This window comes from Somniosus microcephalus, chromosome 4, assembly GCF_052327205.1.
Source record: "Somniosus microcephalus isolate GS21.2 chromosome 4, FLI_Smic_1.0, whole genome shotgun sequence".
NCBI classification, from domain to species: domain Eukaryota; kingdom Metazoa; phylum Chordata; class Chondrichthyes; order Squaliformes; family Somniosidae; genus Somniosus; species Somniosus microcephalus.
The window spans coordinates 50,566,612-50,583,380 of record NC_140990.1 but is presented as its reverse complement, the minus strand read 5'-3'; the positions used below and the strand labels follow the sequence as shown (position 1 = coordinate 50,583,380).

The 16,769-nt window shown below is 54.2% G+C and overlaps 1 pseudogene; it reads right to left on the bottom strand.

Moving 5' to 3' along the window:
- The window catches only part of LOC147118848 (uncharacterized), an 82,826-nt pseudogene continuing 66,057 nt past the window's right edge, over positions 1–16,769 (bottom strand).

The window sequence follows — 16,769 nt, the reverse complement described above, 5'->3', positions numbered from 1 at the left end:
TTTAAAACAAAGCTCATTTATTTGCATATATCCACAATATTAAACTCCAGCTCTGTTATAGGGGTTATTAACATCGGCAGAAACAAACCCCAACTGTCAGAATGAACATGGTTCAGTCCTGGATGTGATTAACAGCAGCAATAACAGCAGAATCCAACCCCTGCAGTCACATGTGAACTCGCCAGTGTTTTAGTAGGTGGGATGACCGAGTGAATCCCTTCCCACAGACAGAGCAGGTGAACGGCCTCTCCCCAGTGTGAACTCGCTGGTGTGTCAGCAGGTTGGATGACTGAGTGAATCCCTTCCCACACCTAGAGCAGGTGAACGGTTTCTCCCCGGTGTGAACTTGCTGGTGTTTCAGAAGGTCGGATGACCGAGTGAATCCCTTCCCACACTCAGAGCAGGTGAACGGCCTCTCCCCAGTGTGAACTCGCTGGTGTCTCAGCAGATCCTTTTTGCTTATTAATCTCTTCTCACAGTAAGGACATTTAAAAGGTCTCTTATCAGTGTGAATGTGCTGGTGTGTCAGCAGGTTGGATGATTGAGTGAATCCCTTCCCACACACGGAGCAGGTGAACGGCCTCTCCCCAGTGTGAACTCGCTGGTGTACAGTGAGTTCAGATGCTCGCCTGAACCCAGTCCCACAGTGAGAGCACCTGAACGGCCTCTCGTCAGTGTGAACATGTTGATGGCATGTCAGTTCCCCGGAACTTTTAAAGCACTTCCCACAGTCCGGGCATTTAAAAGGTCTTTCGTCAGTGTGAATGCGCTGGTGTGTCAGCAGGTAGGATGAACGAGTGAATCCCTTCCCACACACGGAGCAGGTGAACGGCCTCTCCCCAGTGTGAACTCGCTGGTGGACAGTGAGTTCAGATGATCGTCTGAACCCAGTCCCACAGTGAGAGCACCTGAACGGTCTCTCCCCAGTGTGAACAAGTTGATGGCATGTCAGTCCCCCAGAACTTTTAAAGCACTTCCCACAATCTGGGCATTTAAAAGGTCTCTCGTCAGTGTGAACTCGCTGATGAATCAGCAGGTGGGATGAACGATTGAATCCCTTCCCACACATAGGGCAGGTGAATGGCCTCTCCCCAGTGTGAACTCGCTGGTGTTTCACAAGGTCGGATGACTGAGTGAATCCCTTTCCACACTCAGAGCATGTGAACAGCCTCTTCCCAGTGTGAACTTGCTGGTGTATCAGTAGGTGGGATGACTGAGTAAAACCCTTCCCACACTCAGAGCAGGTGAATGGCCTCTCCCCGGTGTGAACTCGCTGGTGTATCAGTAGGCGGGATGACTGAGTGAATCCCTTCCCACACTCAGAGCAGGTGAACGGGCTCTCCCCGGTGTGAACTTGCTTGTGTTTTGACAGGCCAGAGGGTCGACTGAAGCCTTGTCCATATAAAGAACACGTGTACAGTTTCTCCCCGCTGTGAAGGTTGCTTCTTGCTTCCATGTTCAAAGGCGGATGATATCCAAGTCCCAGTTAATTGAGTGACTCGGTCAGATCTTGCTGTGCTGTTTGGTTTGAGCTTCCCGTCTTCAAATCCTCCCTTTCTAATACCCTGCAAAATGAATTACAAACAAGAAAAAGGGAGCATGAGAGAGAACCCAGAAAAAAACAGGGACAGGTTGTGAAATTGAGCTTAATGAATCTGGTCATTTGTGGGGACTGCACTAGAAAAAAGTGATTGAAAGCTGTCAGATTGTTGTAAAAACCAAACTGGTTCACTGATGTCCTTCAGGGACGGGAACCCTCCACCTGGTCTGGGCCTACACAAGACTCTGGCCTTTATGGGAGGAGAGACAGAAGTGGGCGGGGGTGAAGGTGAAGGATTTTATACATCTGCAACTGGATAAGAACTTTGACAGAACCTCCCAAACCCACGACCTCCACCACCTAGGAGGTGGATGGGAACACCATCACCTCCAACTTCCCCACCAAGTCACACACCATCCTGACTTGGACATATATCGCCGTTCCTTCGTCGCTGGGTGAAAATCCAGGAACTCCTTACCTAACAACACTGTGGGAGGATCTTCACCACACGGACTGCAGCGGTTCAAGAAGAAGGCTCCCCACCCCCTTCTCAACGGGCAACTAGGGATGGGTAATAAATGATGGCCTTACCAGCGACGTCCACATCTCAAGAATTAATTTAAAAAATCTGCATATGTAAAATAGATGAAAAGCCTCTACAGAAATACTTGTTCCTAAAACAATAATCTTTTACATTGTAGGGACAGTGTCTGTTTAACAACCTAATCTCCCCCAGAATCCACCTCCCTTGACAGTCTCACATTGGAAATTGTTGGGTCCTCCTGGGCTCAGAAGTACTGGGGGTTAAACCCAGCAGCTTCTCCTCCATCTCCACTCCAGCTCAAACTGAAGCAACAAGAAGACCGACACAGGCGGCCAGGGAGCGACTTCCGCATCCAGCGCCCGCCCTGATACAAGCCGGCTCTGGATTGGCGGCTCTGCTGTGTCGATCCAGTTGTGGTTTCTCCTGTCTGGGGGAGGCGCTGCACCCTGGGTTTCCTGGTGCCGGGGCCCTGGGCGCACGTCCGCCGGGCCCGGCCGCTCTGATTCGGGGCCTGAGACGCGCACTCGGTGTTGCTGAGGCCGCGCTCGCCCCCGCTCAGTGTCCTGGAGCCGCACCGCGCATGCTCCGCGCAGGAAGGCGGTCTACGGGGACCAGCCCTTGCTGATGGAGATAGGCCGTATTCACCCGCGCGGGGCACTCTGGGTAAGGAAATCCGCCATGTTCAGTATTGTGTTTCCTTGGAGTTCCGGTTCTGAGTTTCAGACACTTCAGTGCCAAGTGGACCCGGTGTTTAAAGCTCATTCATTTCCCGCGCTCAATGTCGCCGTTAGTTAAAGGTACAGAGATTGATTTCCCTTATTGTGCATCTAGAGAGAAAACGGGGAATTACAGACCGGTAAGCCTGACATCTGTAGTGGGGAAAATGCTAGAGTCCATTATAAAAGATGAGAAGTCACACAACACCAGGTTATAGTCCAACAGCTTTACTTGAAATCACAAGCTTTCGGAGTGCTGCTCCTTCGTCAGGTGAAGTCACCACTTCACCTGACGAAGGAGCAGCGCTCCGAAAGCTTGTGATTTCAAATGAAGCTGTTGCACTATAACCTGGTGTTGTGTGACTTCTCACATTTGTCCACCCCAGTCCAACACCAGCATCTCCACATCATTATAAAAGATGTAATAGCAGAGCACTTGGAAAACAGTGACAGGATTAGACAAAGTCAACATGGATTCACAAAAGGTAAATCATGTTTGACTAATCTACTGGAATTTTTTGAGGATGTAACTGGTAAAATAGATAAGGGAGAACCAGTGGATGTGGTGTATCTGTACTTTCAGAAGGCTTTCGATAAGGTCCTGCATAAGAGATTAACGTGTAAAGTTAAGGCACATGGGATTGGGGGCAAGGTATTGACTTGGATAAAGAACTGGTTGGCAGACAGAAAGGAAAGAGTTGGAATAAACGGGTCTTTTTCCGAATGGCAGCCAGTGACTAGTGGGGTACCACAGGGATTGGTCCTTGGACCCCAGCTATTCACAATATATATAAAAGATCTGGACAAGGGAACTAGATGTAATATCTCCAAATTTGCAGACGACACAAAGCTGGGTGGGCGTGTGTGCTGTGAGGAGGATGTCGAGAAACTCCAGGATGATTTGGACATGTTGGGTGATTGGGCAGAAACATGGCAGATGCAATATAACGTGGATAAATGTGAGGTTATCCACTTTGGTGGCAAAAACAGGAAGGCAGATTATTATCTAAATGGCAATAGATTGGGAGAAGGGGAAGTGCAATGAGACCTGTGTGCCCTTGTGCACCAGTCGCTGAAGGTAAGCATGCAGGTGCAGCAGGCGGTTAAGAAGGCAAATGGTATGTTGGTCTTCGTAGCGAGAGGGTTCGAGTACAGGAACAAGGATGTCTTGCTGCAGTTGTACAGGGCCTTGGTGAGACCACATCTTGAGTATTGTGTGCAGTTTTGGTCACCTTATCTGAGGAAGGATGTTCTTGCCATGGAGGGAGTTCAGTGAAGATTCACCAGGCTGATACCTGGGATGGCAGGAATGACGTATGAGGAGAGATTGGGACGATTGGACTTGTACTCGCTGGAGTTTAGAAGAATGAGAGGTGATCTCATTGAAACTTATAAAATTCTGACAGGATTGGACAGGCTAGATGCAGGAAGGATGTTCCCGATGGTCGAGGAGTCCAGAACCAGGGGACACAGTCTAAGGCTAAAGGGTCGGCCATTTAGGACAGAAATGAGGAGGAATTTCTTCACCCAGAGAGTGGTGAACCTGTGGAACTCTCTACCACGGAAGGCGGTGGAGGCCAGTTCATTAAATATATTCAAGAAGGAGTTGGATATATTTCTTAAGGCTAAAGGGATCAAGGGGTTTGGGGAGAAAGCAGGGACCGGGTACTGAAATTTGATGATCAGCCATGATCGCATTGAATAGCGGAGCAGGCTCGAGGGGCCGAATGGCCTACTCCTGCTCCTATCTTCTATGTTTCTATCTGTTTGTGATATTTAGAGAAAGAGAGACTAGCAATTATATAGCGCCTTTCATGACCACCGGCTGTCCCAAAGCACATTACAGCCAATGAAGTACTTTTTGAAGTGTAGCCAAACAACAATGTGATAATGACAAGATAATCTGTTTCTGTGATGTTGATTAAGGGATAAATCAGTATTTGTAGGGAAATGGTGTTCGGGAAATTGATGGGACTGAAGGCCGATAAATCCCCAGGGCCTGATAATCTACATCCTAGGGTACTTAAGGAAGTGGCCCTAGAGATAGTAGATGCATTGCTGTTCATCTTCCAAAATTCGATAGACTCTGGAACAGTACCCATGGATTGGAGGGTAGCTAATGTTACCCCACTATTCAAAAAAGGTGGTAGAGAGAAAACGGGGAATTACAGACCGGTAAGCCTGACATCGGTAGTGGGGAAAATGCTAGAGTCCATTATAAAAGATGTAATAGCAGAGCACTTGGAAAACAGTGACAGGATCGGACAAAGTCAACATGGATTTACAAAAGGTAAATCATGCTTGACTAATCTACTGGAAGTTTTTGAAGATGTAACTAGTAAAATAGATAAGGGAAAACCAGTGGATGTGGTATATTTGGACTTTCAGAAGGCTTTCGATAAGGTCCCACATAAGGGATTAGCGTGTAAAGTTAAGGCACATGGGATTGGGGGCAAGGTACTGACTTGGATAGAGAACTGGTTGGCAGACAGGAAGCAAAGAGTTGGAATAAGCGGGTGTTTTTCCGAGTGGCAGGCAGTGACTAGTGGGGTACCGCAAGGATTGGTCCTAGGACCCCAGCTGTTCACAATGTTGCAGGAAAAATGATTCCTCGGAAACTAGACTTTGAGTAAGAGAGACAACTTTATTAAATGACAGAGCTCTGGGAGAAGCGTCTGCAACCACGCGGTCTGCGAGAGCACCTTCTCCCCGATTGTAGTACGTGCCGAGCTTATATACAATTCCAAGAAGTTGGTTTTAGATCATTTACATTCATCCAATCAAATCGTTTATTAGCGCATATCGTTATTTTCCTCCAGTCAGGAGTTTACACACTTGTGTTGCCAATTCTGCCTCTTCAAGTCTTCGTTCCATCTTGTTCCCCGGCGGAATGTGATTAGTTTGATAATAGGATACCAGTGAACCTTGTTAGTCCTCAGTGATCCAATTAGTCCCAGTCAGGACACGAGACGAACTTTGTTCCAGCCATGCGTAAGCGTGGCATGTCTCACTGTGCAGTGATTCAATTAGTCCCAGTCAGCGAATTTGTTGTTTGTGTCTTTTCCAGCAAAATCTTGTCCAGCAAAATTTTATTCTAACAACAATATATATTAATGATCTAGACAAGGGAACTAGGTGTAATATCTCCAAGTTTTCAGGCGACACAAAGCTGGGTGGGCGTGTGTGCTGTGAGGAGGATGTCGAGAAACTCCAGTATGATTTGGACAGGTTGGGTGATTGGGCAGAAGCATGGCAGATGCAGTGTAATGTGGATAAATGCGAGGTTATCCACTTTGGTGGCAAAAACAGGAAGGCAGATTATTATCTGAACGGCAATAGATTGGGAGAAGGGGAAGTGCAACGAGACCTGGGTGTCCTTGTGCACCAGTCGCTGAAGGTAAGCATGCAGGTGCAGCAGGCGGTTAAGAAGGCAAATGGTATGTTGGCCTTCGTAGCGAGAGGGTTCGAGTACAGGAACAAGGATGTCTTGCTGCAGTTGTACAGGGCCTTGGTGAGACCACATCTTGAGTATTGTGTGCAGTTTTGCTTGCCTTATCTGAGGAAGGATGTTCTTGCCATGGAGGGAGTGCAGTGAAGATTCACCAGACTGATACCTGGGATGGCAGGAATGACGTATGAGGAGAGATTGGGTCGATTGGGCTTATACTCGCTGGAGTTTAGAAGAATGAGAGGGGATCTCATTGAAACTTCTAAAATTGGAACAGCACTAGACAGACTAGGTGCAGGAAGGATGTTCCCGATGGCTGGGGAGTCCAGAACCAGGGGTCACAGTCTAAGAAATAACAACAGAAAATGCTGGAAAAACTCAGCAGGTCAGGCAACATCCGTGGAGAGAAATTTGAGTTGACGTTTCGGGTCGAACCCTTCTTCAAAACTGGAAAGAAAAGAAAATAGATCGAAGGCAGGGCTGCGATCGGACAAAAGAAGTGAAAGAAACAAAAGAAGTAAAAGAGACAATGAAAGGTATTAGAAACTAGACGAGACGGTAATAGGCTGAGATTAGGTGTAAAGTGTACTGGCAGGGCAAGAGATAGCTGCCAGGTGTGAGAGAGAAACAAAAGGAAAGGGGGGGGGAAAGGAGTGGAAAAATTACAAGAAAAATGAAATAGGGGCCGTGGTTATGATCTGAAATTGTTGAACTCGATATTGAGTCCGGAAGGCTGCAGACTGCCTAATCGGAAGATGAGGTGCTGTTCCTCGAGTTTACGTTGAGCTTCCGTGGAACAATACAAGAGGCCAAGGACGGTGAGGTCCGAGTGGGAATGGAGCGGTGAATTAAAATGACAGGTGACCGGAAGCTCGGGGTCACCCTTACGGACTGAACGGAGGTGTTCCGCAAAGCGGTCACCCAATCTGTGTTTGGTCTCCCCAATGTAGAGGAGACCGCATCGTGAGCAGCGAATACAGTATACTAGATTGCGAGAAGTACAAGTAAATCGCTGTTTCACCTGGAAGGGGTGTTTGGGGCCCTGGACAGTGGGAAGGGGGGAGGTATAGGGGCAGGTGTTACATCTCCTCTGCTTGCACGGGAAGGTGCCAGGCGAAGGGGAAGGGCTGTTTGGGGTGATAGAGGAGTGGACTAGGGTGTCTCGGAGGGAGCGGTCCCTGCGGAATGCTGAAAGGGGAGGGGAGGGGAAGATACGTTTGGTGGTGGGATCACTTTGGAGGAAGCGGAAATGCCAGAGGATGATCCGTTGAATGTGGAGGCTGGTGGGGTGAAAGGTGAGGACAAGGGGAACCTTATCGTGGTTCCGGGAGGGAGGGAGGGGCAGGGGTGAGGGCAGAAGTGCGGGAGATAGAACTGACACGGTCGAGGGCCGTGTCAACCACGGTAGAGGGGAATCCTCGGTTGCAGAAAAAGGAAGACATGTCTGAAGCACTGGTGTGGAAGGTGGCATCGTCGGAGCAGATACGGCGGAGACGGAGAAACTGGGAGAATGGAATAGAGTCCTTACAGGAAGCGGGGTGGGAGGAAGTGTAGTCCAGGTAGCTGTGGGAGTCAGTGGGTTTGTAGTGAATATTGGTCGATAACCTATCCCCAGAGATGGAGATGGAGAAATCGAGGAAGGGAAGGGAAGAGTCAGAGATGGACCATGTGAAGGTGAGGGAAGGGTGGAAATTGGAGGCAAAGTGAATGAAATTGTCAAGTTCGGGGCGAGAGCAGGAAACGGCACCGATACAGTCATCAATGTATCGGAAAAAGAGGTGAGGGAGGGGACCCGAGTAGGACTGGAACAATGATTGTTCCACATAGCCCACGAAAAGGCAGGCATAGCTAGGACCCATGCAGGTACCCATAGCAACACCTTCGTCACAGTCTAAGGATAAGGGGTAAGCCATTTAGGACTGAGATGAGGAGGAATTTCTTCACCCAGAGAGTGTTGAACCTGTGGAATTCTCTACCACAGAAGGCAGTTGAGGCCAATTCATCAAATATATTCAAGAAGGAGTTAGATATATTTCTTAAGGCTAAAGGGATCAAGGGATATGGGGAGAAGGCAGGGACAGGGTACTGAATTTGGATGATCAGCCCTGATCTCATTGAATGGTGGAGCAGGCTCGAGGGGCCGAATGGCCACTCCTGCTCCTATCTTCTATGTTTCCATCGATGTTTCTAAATATTTCCCAGGACACCAAGTTGAACTCCCTTGTTCTTCTTCAAAATAATGCCCTGGGATCATTTACGTCCACCCAAAGGAGCAGACAAGACCTCAGTTCAACACCACATCCAAAAGACAGCACCTCCGACAGTGCAGCAGTTCAGCACTGGAGCGTCAGCCTAGATTTTTCTGCTCAAGTCTCAACCTTCTGACTCAGAGGTGAGTGTGCAGTGGAGAGTCGGTCGGGCTCGGTCACTGAGGGATGAAGGAGGCGAGTGTGCAGTGGAGAGTCGGTCGGGCTCGGTCACTGAGGGATGAAGGAGGCGAGTGTGCAGTGGACAGTCAGGGTCGGGCTCGGTCACTGAGGGATGAAGGAGGCCAGTGTGCAGTGGACAGTCAGGGTAGGGCTAGGTTACTGAGGGGTGAAGGAGGCGAGTGTGCAGTGGAGAGTCAGGGTCGGGCTAGGTCACTGAGGGATGAAGGAGGCGAGTGTGCAGTGGAGAGTCAGGGTCGGGCTCGGTCACTGAGGGGTGAAGGAGGCGAGTGTGCAGTGGAGAGTCGGTCGGGCTCGGTCACTGAGTGATGAAGGAGGCGAGTGTGCAGTGGAGAGTCGGTCGGGCTCGGTCACTGAGGGATGAAGGAGGCGAGTGTGCAGTGGACAGCCAGGGTCGGGCTCGGTCACTGAGGGATGAAGGAGGCCAGTGTGCAGTGGACAGTCAGGGTAGGGCTAGGTCACTGAGGGATGAAGGAGGCGAGTGTGCAATGGAGAGTCAGGGTCGGGCTAGGTCACTGAGGGATGAAGGAGGCGAGTGTGCAGTGGAGAGTCAGGGTCGGGCTAGGTCACTGAGGGATGAAGGAGGCGAGTGTGCAGTGGACAGTCAGGGTCGGGCTCGGTCACTGAGGGATGAAGGGGGTGAGTGTGCAGTGGGGAGTCAGGGTAGGGCTAGGTCACTGAGGGATGAAGGAGGCGAGTGTGCAGTGGAGAGTCAGGGTTGGGCTAGGTCACTGAGGGATGAAGGAGGCGAGTGTGCAGTGGAGAGTCAGGGTAGGGCTAGGTCACTGAGGGATGAAGGAGGCGAGTGTGCAGTGGAGAGTCAGGATAGGGCTAGGTCACTGAGGGATGAAGGAGGCGAGTGTGCAGTGGAGAGTCAGGGTCGGGCTAGGTCACTGAGGGATGAAGGAGGCGAGTGTGCAGTGGAGAGTCGGTCGGGCTCGGTCACTGAGGGATGAAGGAGGCGAGTGTGCAGTGGAGAGTCAGGGTAGGGCTCGGTCACTGAGGGATGAAGGAGGCGAGTGTGTAGTGGAGAGTCAGGGTCAGGCTAGGTCACTGAGGGATGAAGGAGGCGAGTGTGCAGTGGAGAGTCAGGGTAGGGCTAGGTCACTGAGGGATGAAGGAGGCGAGTGTGCAGTGGAGAGTCAGGGTCGGGCTAGGTCACTGAGGGACGAAGGAGGCGAGTGTGCAGTGGAGAGTCAGGATCGGGCTAGGTCACTGAGGGATGAAGGAGGCGAGTGTGCAGTGGAGAGTCAGGATCGGGCTAGGTAACTGAGGGATGAAGGAGGCGAGTGTGCAGTGGAGAGTCAGGGTAGGGCTAGGTCACTGACGGATGGAGGAGGCGAGTGTGCAGTGGAGAGTCAGGGTCCGGCTAGGTCACTGAGGGATGAAGGAGGCGAGTGTGCAGTGGAGAGTCAGGGTAGGGCTCGGTCACTGAGGGATGAAGGAGGTGAGTGTGCAGTGGAGAGTCAGGGTAGGGCTAGGTCACTGAGGGATGAAGGAGGCGAGTGTGCAGTGGAGACTTAGGGTCAGGCTACGTCACTGAGGGATGAAGGAGGCGAGTGTGCAGTGGAGAGTCAGGGTCGGGCTCGGTCACTGAGTGATGAAGGAGGCGAGTGTGCAGTGGAGAGTTGGTCGGGCTCGGTCACTGAGTGATGAAGGAGGCGAGTGTGCAGTGGAGAGTCGGTCGGGCTCGGTCACTGAGGGATGAAGGAGGCCAGTGTGCAGTGGACAGTCAGGGTAGGGCTAGGTCACTGAGGGATGAAGGAGGCGAGTGTGCAATGGAGAGTCAGGGTCGGGCTAGGTCACTGAGGGATGAAGGAGGCGAGTGTGCAGTGGAGAGTCAGGGTCGGGCTAGGTCACTGAGGGATGAAGGAGGCGAGTGTGCAGTGGAGAGTCAGGGTAGGGCTAGGTGCCTGAGGGATGAAGGAGGCGAGTGTGCAGTGGAGAGTCAGGATAGGGCTAGGTCACTGAGGGATGAAGGAGGCGAGTGTGCAGTGGAGAGTCAGGGTCGGGCTAGGTCACTGAGGGATGAAGGAGGCGAGTGTGCAGTGGAGAGTCGGTCGGGCTCGGTCACTGAGGGATGAAGGAGGCGAGTGTGCAGTGGAGAGTCAGGGTAGGGCTCGGTCACTGAGGGATGAAGGAGGCGAGTGTGTAGTGGAGAGTCAGGGTCAGGCTAGGTCACTGAGGGATGAAGGAGGCGAGTGTGCAGTGGAGAGTCAGGGTAGGGCTAGGTCACTGAGGGATGAAGGAGGCGAGTGTGCAGTGGAGAGTCAGGGTCGGGCTAGGTCACTGAGGGACGAAGGAGGCGAGTGTGCAGTGGAGAGTCAGGATCGGGCTAGGTCACTGAGGGATGAAGGAGGCGAGTGTGCAGTGGAGAGTCAGGATCGGGCTAGGTCACTGAGGGATGAAGGAGGCGAGTGTGCAGTGGAGAGTCAGGGTAGGGCTAGGTCACTGACGGATGGAGGAGGCGAGTGTGCAGTGGAGAGTCAGGGTCCGGCTAGGTCACTGAGGGATGAAGGAGGCGAGTGTGCAGTGGAGAGTCAGGGTAGGGCTCGGTCACTGAGGGATGAAGGAGGTGAGTGTGCAGTGGAGAGTCAGGGTAGGGCTAGGTCACTGAGGGATGAAGGAGGCGAGTGTGCAGTGGAGACGTGGGTCAGGCTACGTCACTGAGGGATGAAGGAGGCGAGTGTGCAGTGGAGAGTCAGGGTCGGGCTAGGTCACTGAGGGATGAAGGAGGCGAGTGTGCAGTGGAGAGTCAGGGTAGGGCTAGGTCACTGACGGATGGAGGAGGCGAGTGTGCAGTGGAGAGTCAGGGTAGGGCTAGGTCACTGAGGGATGAAGGAGGCGAGTGTGCAGTGGAGACTTAGGGTCAGGCTACGTCACTGAGGGATGAAGGAGGCGAGTGTACAGTGGAGAGTCAGGGTCGGGGTAGGTCACTGAGGGATGAAGGAGGCGAGTGTGTAGTGGAGAGTCAGGGTCGGGCTAGGTCACTGAGGGATGAAGGAGGCGAGTGTGCAGTGGGGAGTGAGGGTCGGGCTAGGTCACTGAGGGATGAAGGAGGCGAGTGTGCAGTGGGTGTGAGGGTCGGGCTAGGTCACTGAGGGATGAAGGAGGCGAGTGTGCAGTGGAGAGTCAGTGTAGGGCTAGGTCACTGAGGGATGAAGGAGGCGAGTGTGAAGCGGGGAGGCAGGGTCAGGCTAGGTCACAGAGGGATGGAGGAGGCGAGTGTGCAGTACAGAGTCAGGGTCAGGCTAGGTCACGGAGGGATGATGGAGGCGAGTGTGCAGTGGAAAGTCAGGGTAGGGCTAGGTCACTGAGGGATGAAGGAGGCGAGTGTGTGGAGAGTCAGGGTCGGGCTAGGTCACTGAGGGATGAAGGAGGCGAGTGTGTAGTGGAGAGTCAGGGTAGGGCTAGGTCACTGTGGGATGAAGGAGGCGAGTGTGCAGTGGAGTGTCAAGGTAGGGCTAGGTCACTGAGGGATGAAGGAGGCGAGTGTGCAGTGGAGAGTCAGGGTAGGGCTCGGTCACTGGGGGATGAAGGAGGCGAGTGTGCAGTGGAGACTCAGGGTAGGGCTAGGTCACTGTGGGATGAAGGAGGCGAGTGTGCAGTGGAGTGTCAGGGTAGGGCTAGGTCACTGAGTGATGAAGGAGGCGAGTGTGCAGTGGAGAGTCGGTCGGGCTCGGTCACTGAGGGATGAAGGAGGCGAGTGTGCAGTGGACAGCCAGGGTCGGGCTCGGTCACTGAGGGATGAAGGAGGCCAGTGTGCAGTGGACAGTCAGGGTAGGGCTAGGTCACTGAGGGATGAAGGAGGCGAGTGTGCAATGGAGAGTCAGGGTCGGGCTAGGTCACTGAGGGATGAAGGAGGCGAGTGTGCAGTGGAGAGTCAGGGTCGGGCTAGGTCACTGAGGGATGAAGGAGGCGAGTGTGCAGTGGAGAGTCAGGGTAGGGCTAGGTGACTGAGGGATGAAGGAGGCGAGTGTGCAGTGGAGAGTCAGGATAGGGCTAGGTCACTGAGGGATGAAGGAGGTGAGTGTGCAGTGGAGAGTCAGGGTCGGGCTAGGTCACTGAGGGATGAAGGAGGCGAGTGTGCAGTGGAGAGTCGGTCGGGCTCGGTCACTGAGGGATGAAGGAGGCGAGTGTGCAGTGGAGAGTCAGGGTAGGGCTCGGTCACTGAGGGATGAAGGAGGCGAGTGTGTAGTGGAGAGTCAGGGTCAGGCTAGGTCACTGAGGGATGAAGGAGGCGAGTGTGCAGTGGAGAGTCAGGGTAGGGCTAGGTCACTGAGGGATGAAGGAGGCGAGTGTGCAGTGGAGAGTCAGGGTCGGGCTAGGTCACTGAGGGACGAAGGAGGCGAGTGTGCAGTGGAGAGTCAGGATCGGGCTAGGTCACTGAGGGATGAAGGAGGCGAGTGTGCAGTGGAGAGTCAGGATCGGGCTAGGTCACTGAGGGATGAAGGAGGCGAGTGTGCAGTGGAGAGTCAGGGTAGGGCTAGGTCACTGACGGATGGAGGAGGCGAGTGTGCAGTGGAGAGTCAGGGTCCGGCTAGGTCACTGAGGGATGAAGGAGGCGAGTGTGCAGTGGAGAGTCAGGGTAGGGCTCGGTCACTGAGGGATGAAGGAGGTGAGTGTGCAGTGGAGAGTCAGGGTAGGGCTAGGTCACTGAGGGATGAAGGAGGCGAGTGTGCAGTGGAGACGTGGGTCAGGCTACGTCACTGAGGGATGAAGGAGGCGAGTGTGCAGTGGAGAGTCAGGGTCGGGCTAGGTCACTGAGGGATGAAGGAGGCGAGCGTGCAGTGGAGAGTCAGGGTAGGGCTAGGTCACTGACGGATGGAGGAGGCGAGTGTGCAGTGGAGAGTCAGGGTAGGGCTAGGTCACTGAGGGATGAAGGAGGCGAGTGTGCAGTGGAGACTTAGGGTCAGGCTACGTCACTGAGGGATGAAGGAGGCGAGTGTACAGTGGAGAGTCAGGGTCGGGGTAGGTCACTGAGGGATGAAGGAGGCGAGTGTGTAGTGGAGAGTCAGGGTCGGGCTAGGTCACTGAGGGATGAAGGAGGCGAGTGTGCAGTGGGGAGTGAGGGTCGGGCTAGGTCACTGAGGGATGAAGGAGGCGAGTGTGCAGTGGGGAGTGAGGGTCGGGCTAGGTCACTGAGGGATGAAGGAGGCGAGTGTGCAGTGGAGAGTCAGTGTAGGGCTAGGTCACTGAGGGATGAAGGAGGCGAGTGTGAAGTGGGGAGGCAGGGTCAGGCTAGGTCACAGAGGGATGGAGGAGGCGAGTGTGCAGTACAGAGTCAGGGTCAGGCTAGTTCACGGAGGGATGATGGAGGCGAGTGTGCAGTGGAGAGTCAGGATAGGGCTAGGTCACTGAGGGATGAAGGAGGCGAGTGTGCAGTGGAGAGTCAGGGTCGGGCTAGGTCACTGAGGGATGAAGGAGGCGAGTGTGCAGTGGAGAGTCGGTCGGGCTCGGTCACTGAGGGATGAAGGAGGCGAGTGTGCAGTGGAGAGTCAGGGTAGGGCTCGGTCACTGAGGGATGAAGGAGGCGAGTGTGTAGTGGAGAGTCAGGGTCAGGCTAGGTCACTGAGGGATGAAGGAGGCGAGTGTGCAGTGGAGAGTCAGGGTAGGGCTAGGTCACTGAGGGATGAAGGAGGCGAGTGTGCAGTGGAGAGTCAGGGTCGGGCTAGGTCACTGAGGGACGAAGGAGGCGAGTGTGCAGTGGAGAGTCAGGATCGGGCTAGGTCACTGAGGGATGAAGGAGGCGAGTGTGCAGTGGAGAGTCAGGATCGGGCTAGGTCACTGAGGGATGAAGGAGGCGAGTGTGCAGTGGAGAGTCAGGGTAGGGCTAGGTCACTGACGGATGGAGGAGGCGAGTGTGCAGTGGAGAGTCAGGGTCCGGCTAGGTCACTGAGGGATGAAGGAGGCGAGTGTGCAGTGGAGAGTCAGGGTAGGGCTAGGTCACTGAGGGATGAAGGAGGCGAGTGTGCAGTGGAGACGTGGGTCAGGCTACGTCACTGAGGGATGAAGGAGGCGAGTGTGCAGTGGAGAGTCAGGGTCGGGCTAGGTCACTGAGGGATGAAGGAGGCGAGTGTGCAGTGGAGAGTCAGGGTAGGGCTAGGTCACTGACGGATGGAGGAGGCGAGTGTGTAGTGGAGAGTCAGGGTCGGGCTAGGTCACTGAGGGATGAAGGAGGCGAGTGTGCAGTGGGGAGTGAGGGTCGGGCTAGGTCACTGAGGGATGAAGGAGACGAGTGTGCAGTGGGGAGTGAGGGTCGGGCTAGGTCACTGAGGGATGAAGGAGGCGAGTGTGCAGTGGAGAGTCAGTGTAGGGCTAGGTCACTGAGGGATGAAGGAGGCGAGTGTGAAGCGGGGAGGCAGGGTCAGGCTAGGTCACAGAGGGATGGAGGAGGCGAGTGTGCAGTACAGAGTCAGGGTCAGGCTAGGTCACGGAGGGATGATGGAGGCGAGTGTGCAGTGGAAAGTCAGGGTAGGGCTAGGTCACTGAGGGATGAAGGAGGCGAGTGTGTGGAGAGTCAGGGTCGGGCTAGGTCACTGAGGGATGAAGGAGGCGAGTGTGTAGTGGAGAGTCAGGGTAGGGCTAGGTCACTGTGGGATGAAGGAGGCGAGTGTGCAGTGGAGTGTCAAGGTAGGGCTAGGTCACTGAGGGATGAAGGAGGCGAGTGTGCAGTGGAGAGTCAGGGTAGGGCTCGGTCACTGGGGGATGAAGGAGGCGAGTGTGCAGTGGAGACTCAGGGTAGGGCTAGGTCACTGTGGGATGAAGGAGGCGAGTGTGCAGTGGAGTGTCAGGGTAGGGCTAGGTCACTGAGGGATGAAGGAGGCGAGTGTGCAGTGGAGTGTCAGGGTAGGGCTAGGTCACTGAGGGATGAAGGAGGCGAGTGTGCAGTGGAGAGTCAGGGTCGGGCTAGGTCACTGAGGGATGAAGGAGGCGAGTGTGCAGTGGAGAGTTAGGGTAGGGCTAGGTCACTGAGGGATGAAGGAGGCGAGTGTGCAGTGGAGGGTCAGGGTAGGGCTAGGTCACTGAGGGATGAAGGAGGCGAGTGTGCAGTGGAGAGTCAGGGTCGGGCTAGGTCACTGAGGGATGAAGGAGGCGAGTGTGCAGTGGAGAGTCAGGGTAGGGCTCGGTCACTGAGGGATGAAGGAGGCGAGTGTGTAGTGGAGAGTCAGGGTCAGGCTAGGTCACTGAGGGATGAAGGAGGCGAGTGTGCAGTGGAGAGTCAGGGTAGGGCTAGGTCACTGAGGGATGAAGGAGGCGAGTGTGCAGTGGAGAGTCAGGGTCGGGCTAGGTCACTGAGGGACGAAGGAGGCGAGTGTGCAGTGGAGAGTCAGGATCGGGCTAGGTCACTGAGGGATGAAGGAGGCGAGTGTGCAGTGGAGAGTCAGGATCGGGCTAGGTCACTGAGGGATGAAGGAGGCGAGTGTGCAGTGGAGAGTCAGGGTAGGGCTAGGTCACTGAGGGATGAAGGAGGCGAGTGTGCAGTGGAGGGTCAGGGTAGGGCTAGGTCACTGAGGGATGAAGGAGGCGAGTGTGCAGTGGAGAGTCAGGGTCGGGCTAGGTCACTGAGGGATGAAGGAGGCGAGTGTGCAGTGGAGACTCAGGGTCGGGCTTGGTCACTGAGGGATGAAGGAGGCGAGTGTGCAGTGGAGAGTCAGTGTAGGGCTAGGTCACTGAGGGACGAAGGAGGCGAGTGTGCAGTGGAGAGTCAGTGTAGGGCTAGGTCACTGAGGGATGAAGGAGGTGAGTGTGAAGCGGGGAGGCAGGGTCAGGCTAGGTCACAGAGGGATGGAGGAGGCGAGTGTGCAGTGGAGAGTCAGGGTCAGGCTAGGTCACCGAGGGATGAAGGAGGCGAGTGTGCAGTGGAGAGTCAGGGTCAGGCTAGGTCACTGGGGGATGAAGGAGGCGAGTGTGTAGTGGAGAGTCAGGGTCAGGCTAGGTCACCGAGGGATGAAGGAGGCGAGTGTGCAGTGGAGAGTCAGGGTCAGGCTAGGTCACTGGGGGATGAAGGAGGCGAGTGTGCAGTGGAGAGTCAGGGTAGGGCTAGGTCACTGAGGGATGAAGGAGGGGAGTG